Source organism: Mustela nivalis, assembly GCF_964662115.1.
Source record: "Mustela nivalis genome assembly, chromosome: 2".
Lineage (NCBI taxonomy): Eukaryota > Metazoa > Chordata > Mammalia > Carnivora > Mustelidae > Mustela > Mustela nivalis.
The window spans coordinates 168,525,611-168,532,926 of NC_139021.1; positions in this window are offsets into that span (position 1 = coordinate 168,525,611).

Consider the following 7,316-nt stretch of genomic DNA (forward strand, 5'->3'; position numbering starts at 1 on the left):
TATATCTATGTGTATGTGTTTTTTTTAAATATCATATCCAGTTGTGTTTATATATAAAAATGATAGAACTTGAACTTTCAAAGCAGTAAACTAATTTTTTTTGTGAGAAAAAAAGGTTATTGTTTCTTAAAAATGAAAATAGATTTAGTTTTTGAAACATTTTGGTTCCCCTACCTTCATTTATATTAGTCTGCAACAGAAATGCAGAAGGATCACACTCGTAACAGGTCATTTTACAAGCAAACCGTATATAGCTGAGGACTGTAAAATTTTTTAAAGAAGTATAAAACATATGTCCTTTTTATGGCTGCCACCTTGTAAAAGCCCTTGAATTTCATTACTTCTAGTAAGAAACTAAAATGGACTCTTAATTGGGATATCCTTGTGAAATAAAGAAATTTAATATTTAAACAGGGTTTGAATATATTAAGGGATATTGTTGAATGACTGTGAGCTAATACTTTTCCTCAAACTGTAGGACTAATTGGCATATCCAGACATTTTCCTTTCTTTTGAAGAAATCAGGTGTAGTTGCTCAATAAATAAGGCTCAATAAATTACAAAAAAAAAGCCAGTGTTGTAGAATGTTACATTGGAAAATTGCTCTAAACTTCGCTTTTGTTAATATATCATGGTATCAAAACCACAAAGACAATGTTACAGTCCTTCTGTGGTCATATAGTACTTTTTAAATCCTGATTATTTCATACAGAAAGAAGGGGGGAGATGCTACATAATTTATGGACTTAATGGATACATGTGAAAACAAGATAGAAACTCTTGAAGGAGGAATATACGCATAAAACATTTATTTGTACTTACATTCAAAAGTGGGTGATAAATTGGAATGAGCTCCAAAAATGTAATTGCCTATTTCTAATTTATCTCATTGTAAAGCCTTAGTCATTTAAAATAGATAAATGGTTATGCGTCACAATTTATGTAGTCTTTCTGTGATAACTTTTGTTACAACTTTTGCTTTTCATGTCAGTTATTGCGAGGCCATGCATACTGAGTCCAAATTTCGGATCACAAAATTATAATTGTTAACAATCAGCTGTATTGGGCTGTGGTTAAAATGTATAAAATGGGACATTTTGAAATGGAAAAGGAGCATTAACAGTCATTATGTTGGGCAAAACAGCCATACATCAGAACTGCCTCTGGAAAACCAAGGTTATATGGTTATTCTTATATGATTAAAATTAGACAAAAACAAATAGCAGAGTTTATAAATAAGCAGGAAAGTAAATTCCTGAAATTTTCAAATTTACCTAAAATGAACACCTTATGAAGAAAGTCTTCCTTTGGGGCACCTGGGTGGCTCAGTAGGTTAAGCTTTTGCCTTCGGCTCAGGTCATGATCCCAGGGTCCTGGGATCGAGCCCCACATCGGACTCTCTGCTCAGCAGGGAGGCTGCTTCCCCCTCCCTCTCTGCCTGCCTCTCTGCCCACTTGTGATCTCTCTCTGTCAAATAAATAAATAAAACCTTTTAAAAAAGAAAGAAAGAAAGAAAGAAGAAAGAAAGTCTTCCTTCTGCCTATACCAGAGGATAGAAAGATGGCATACCAACTATCTTTGCTAAAACTTTTCTCTTGCTCTATTCTTTTGATTCTTTTAGTTAGTTTAACTTTTAAGAGCTATTTTGGACAATTGGAAGAGATGTAGCCACGTTTGGTTGATTTTCACATCTCCGAGAATTTGAATATATAAGAATTATGATGTTGATTTGGTATATAAGAGGATATCTTGAGTGTTGCTATATAATGAAAGTATTAAGATGTTTTATAAAATAGGTACCAGTACTTTGTTATTGATTAGAATGCCTTATTAACCTGGTAACACTAATTCTAAGGAAACGTGGGTTTATTTGTTTTTTGAGAGTGTAAGAGTGAGCGGGGTGGGGAGGGGCAGAGGAAGAGAAAGAATCTCAAGCCAGTTCCACACCCCAGTGCTGAGCCCTAGCTGGGGCTACATCCTACCACCCTGAGATCATTAATGACCTAACTCAAGATCATTCATGACCGAAATCAAGATTCAGACACTTAACTGACTGAGCCACCCAGGCATCCTTGTGAAAAAAAAAATTTTTTTTTTAAATTTCTTTTCAGTGTTCCAGAATTCATTGTTTATGCACCACACCCAGTGCTCCATGCAATACGTGCCCTCCACAATACCCACCACCAGGTTCACCCAACCTCCCACCCCCCACCCCTCCAAAACCCTCAGTTTGGAGTCCACAGTCTCTTATGGTTCGTCTCCCACTCTAATTTCCCCCAATTCACTTCTCTCCAACTCCCCATGTCCTCCATCTTATTCCTTAATGCTCCACAAGTAAGCGCAACTGTATGATAATTGACACTCTATGCTTGACTTATTTCACTCAGCATAATTTCTTCCAGTCCTGTCCATGTTGATAGAAAAGTTGGGTATTCATCCTTTCTGATGGAGGCATAATACTCCATAGTATATATGGACCACATCTTCCTTATCCATTCGTCCGTTGAAGGACATCTTTGTTCTTTCCACAGTTTGGCGACTGTGGCCATTGCTGCTATGAACATTGGGGTACATATGGCCCCTCTTTTCACTACATCAGTATCTTTGGGGTAAATACTCAGTAGTGCAATTGCAGGGTCATAGGGTAGCTCTATATTTAATTTCTTAAGAAATCTCCACACTGTTTTCTAAAGTGGCTGCACCAACCTGCATTCCCACCAACAGTGTAAGATTTATTTTTAACTTTGAAATATAAGTTAAAATATAAGTAATGTTTTTTTGGGAGATTTTAAGACTCTTAAAACTGAAGTTGGGTCATTATTACCCTTAAAAAAACTTTATATCCTGTTAACTATCCTGCTGACATATACATTCTAGATATAAACTGTTTAGAATGTAAATACTTGTTAGTGATCAGGACTTGAGCTGGATAGTAATTTATGGTTTTTTAGATTGGGGACTTTTAAAGTTTGACAGGAAGATTAATGTCCATACTATTAGTGTCTGGATCATTAAGAGTAATATGGTCAGGGCCATATTGCTACATATTACTACCTACTACGTGTAGGCTTTGCAGGCTGTGCAGTGTGCAACAGTGCTACATGTTGGGGGATATAGTCACATCATAGATTTGTATATTATGACAGTTTTTCAGCAGATGGCAGTAAAGTGCCTTGTTCTAACAAAATCAGTATATATTATGTCAAATTTCTGACAGATCAAAGTAAAGAATCTTGAGGAAGGAGCATTTTGGACTAAGTGGGCTAGTGGGGAGATTCATTCGTAAGTACAGATTATTAGAGCTCTGTTCTAAAATCCTAATAATAATTGAATAATACTTAAATGACATTATAAGGATTTTATATGTCCTAGGTGCTAATAAAAATGTTTTTGGAAAATCTAAGAGGGGCTTTATCAATGACCATTATTAATTGGATTTCATATGTTATTAAGTTACCTTTTATCATTACTGATATTATTTATATGGAGGATTTAATCTTACATTGGTTTAGTCAGCTTGATATACAAATAAACATTTGCTTCAGTTGTCTATACCATTTTCTTTAAATAATTTTGTAGAAATTATTCAGTAAATCTCTCTAGCTAGTTAGCACTTAAAACCTAGTGCCCAGTACTAAAGGGAATGTTATATATGGCTTGAATCTTTTTTTAAAAATACTTGCCTTTAATTGAAAAGTATACTAATACATAATTTTTCCTTGTTTAGTGTTTTACTTTTCTCACTTCAAAACTCATTTTTTAACAGAGTTCACCACATTGTCTTATAATTGCTAAATAAGACTAACAAGTATTTTGCAGGATGAATAGATTAATAGTGTCCTTTGATTATATTTTAACCTGCATGTCAAAACTTGTCTTTTTAAAAAAATATTTTATTTATTTATTTGACAGATCACAAGTAGGCAGAGAGGCTGGCAGAGAGAGGAGAGAGCTGGACGCAATGCTCAATCCCAGGACCCTGGGATCATGACCTGAGCTGAAGGCAGAGGCTTTAACCCACTGAGCCACCCAGGCACCCCTCAGAACTTGTTTTTAATTAGGTACATGATAATTTGCACAGTACAGAGCTTATAAGGTATTAGAACACAGTTGCAAGATAGAACACTGCAAAAATGATATTATCTGAAAACAATATTTAACAATTCTGACTTTTCTCCTAGTAAAGCTCAGGCTTCCACTGATGTTTCACAGGGCTCATGCTGTGGTGAAAACTTAGCTACTCTGAATTACGATTCAAGATCAGAAGGTATAAAGCAGCCTTCAGAAAGTGTGCTTTTCACCTGAATTCTATTGTTGATTTTTTGACCACATAAAAATTATCTTAATTTTTTGGTCAGTCATTCTGCATTAATGTAGTAAATATAAATAAAGTATTTGTAAATGTTTTCCAGATGAGTCTTTTAAAAAATTTCCAGTGCTACATGTAACTGAAATTGGACATTGAAATCAATCTTTGCAGTGTCATCAAACCACAAAAATGTGGAACAGAGAAGTGAGTCTTCACTACCATTTAATCTTCTGGAAAACTATAAAACAGCAAATGGCATCTATAAGGTATACAAAAACAGGTGCACAAAAAAATGCAACAAAGCCTTTTATGTGGTCAAGAGTTAACGTCAGTATAGTTATTTATGTTGTTTACTCTTTATAAAGCCACAAACTGTATGTTTTGGTTTTTTTTTTTCCTGCTTTATTTTTGTATTAGAGTCTATAATGAATATATCATGGTGACATTGAATTATTAGAGGTAATTCCCTCATTCTCTGAGTCTTTCTGAGACAATGTCTTTTGTTTTTTAAGCTTTCCAAAGGAAGTCTGCTCTACCATTTAGGATAGCTTAGTAACTAAAGGTGAAAATTGAGCACGAGATTCCTAGAAAAATAGTTAGGATATTAGCTAATAAAGAACATTATTTAAATTGTGTTTTTAAGTGTTTCATGAGAACAAAATCCCTAAGGGTAAAGGAGACCTTACCCAGTAGAAACTGTAATTGGCTGAAAAGAAGTTATCAGGGAAGATCACAAATATTAGTCATAGGCACAATGTGATTAACTGTCATCTTTCCTCTTAACCTTCTTGGATGTGTATTTCAAAAAAACACTCTGGCTACTTTGAGAGGAGTGGATGAAGGGAGTAAAAACTAGATTCCAAGTGGCCAAATGGGAGACTGTTAGAGTAATAAAAATGAGAGATGACAATGACTTTGGGATTGTAGTGGTGGGGATAGAAAAAGAAACATTTAAGGGAGTAGTAGAAGACATATTAGTAAGACTTCATGATTTATTTGAGAGAAAAAAAATAAAAGTTTACTTCTAGAATTATGGCCTTAAGCATCTGGGTGTATTTACTAAAGTGTGGAACTTTGCAGGACCACCAGGTTTTTTTAGTTTGTTCATGGGTAGGGAGAGGATGTGTTCTACTACCTGTGGGACCTCAAATGGAGATGTCAGGTAAGCATTTGGATAATTAAGTCTGCTGCTTAGAAGGTTAGACTTGGAAACAACATTCAGCATATCGATGATAATTGAAACAAGAATTTCCTAGGGAGCACATGTTGAATGGAAAGAGGATAGAATCCTCCAGGATGGAATCCTGGGAAACTCAAACATTTAGCTTTTACATATAGGGGGTGCCTGGGTGGCTCAGTTGGTTAAGCATCTGACTCTTGTGTTGAACTCAGGTCATGATCCCAGGGTTGTGAGATCAAGTCCTAGGTCTGACTCCTTTCTGAGCTTGAGATTCTCTCTCTCCCTCTGCCCCCCCACCCCTGCTCATGTGCAGTGTGTCAAAAATAAATAATTGAAGTAGCTGTAGTAGAACTGTAAAGGAAACAAGGGATATGGTCTTTAGGAAGTAGCCAGTTCCATTCAGAGTTCACTTTTTCTAACTTCTCAGTATCATATAATTTCCATACCAGTTTTTCCAGGACTCTGTACTGTCCGAAACCATTGCTATTTACCAGGCAAATGTGACTGTTTAAATTTAGAGTAATTAAAATTGAATACTTAGCTTTCCTTAGTCACCATAGTCACATACGAAGTTCTCAATAACCATAAGTGACTGCTAACTACTGTATTAGTACAAATACAGAACTCTCTTCATAATTAGTTCTCAGTCCTGAACCTTATAAATAGAAGCTAGTAGGTAAATTATACCAACTGCTTGTTCTGAAGATTGAGCCTGTGTACAGTATTTTCTCCCCAAAGAATTGGGTGGAGGGTGCCAGATAAGGAATGTTAAGGGCAATTCTTCATGGTCTTTCCATGAAGATGATTAAGATAGATTAAGAAGATGAAGATAGTTAAATTTGATTCCTAAGTCTTATCTCTAGAAATGTCACCTAAAGATTTAACCTGTTTTTCTTCATTTAAAAAATGACCGTTCTTTCCCACATGCTACTTACTTAGTCAACCTGCGTATGGTGGGTATTCTCCCTTTCCTATTTAATTCTTCGGAGTTAATCTTCTGCAATAGATTAAACGTGAGATAACTGGCCAAATGTATACGTTTTTTATAAAGATTTTATTTATTTGAAAGAGCACGAGTTGGGGGGGTGGGGAAAGAGAGAAGCAGGGAGCCTGATAAAATGCTCAATCCCAGGACCCTGGGATCATGACCTGAGCCAAAGGCAGACACTTAACTGACTGAGCCACACAGGTGCCCGTGTACATTTCTTTTTTTTAAACTCTTCTTTGATCAAGACCTGCTTACCTAGTCTAGCTAAAAAACAAGATTTTCATGGTCTTAATACTGCTTGCAAAAAATTAGGCCCAGGAAGAGACTGTCTGTATTTGGGAGGGGCACAATTTTAAAATGCATATCAAAAGATTCAGACTTGAAAAATCTACCTTTATAAAATAAAAAAATACTTAAATTTAAGTGATTAGATTATTGGTTCTTAAGATGGGATCAGGAGGGAGACAAACCATAAGTGACTCTTAATCTCACAAAACAAACTGAGGGTTGCTGGGGGGAGGGGGAGATGAAGAGGTGGCTGGGGTTGTGGACATTGGGGAGGGTATGTGCTATGGTGAGTGCTGTGAAGTGTGTAAACCTGGTGATTCACAGACCTGTATCCCTAGGGATAAAAATACATTATATCTTTATAAAAAAAAAAAGATGAAAAAAAATAATTGATTCTTCAATGACTTCTGCAATGAAACTCTATTATTCATTTATTTTCATTTCAATTTTAGGTAGTTAACTTATAGTGCAATATTGGTTTCTGGAGTACAATTCATTGATTCATCACTTACATACAACACCCAGTGCTTACCATAGTAAGTGTCCTCCTC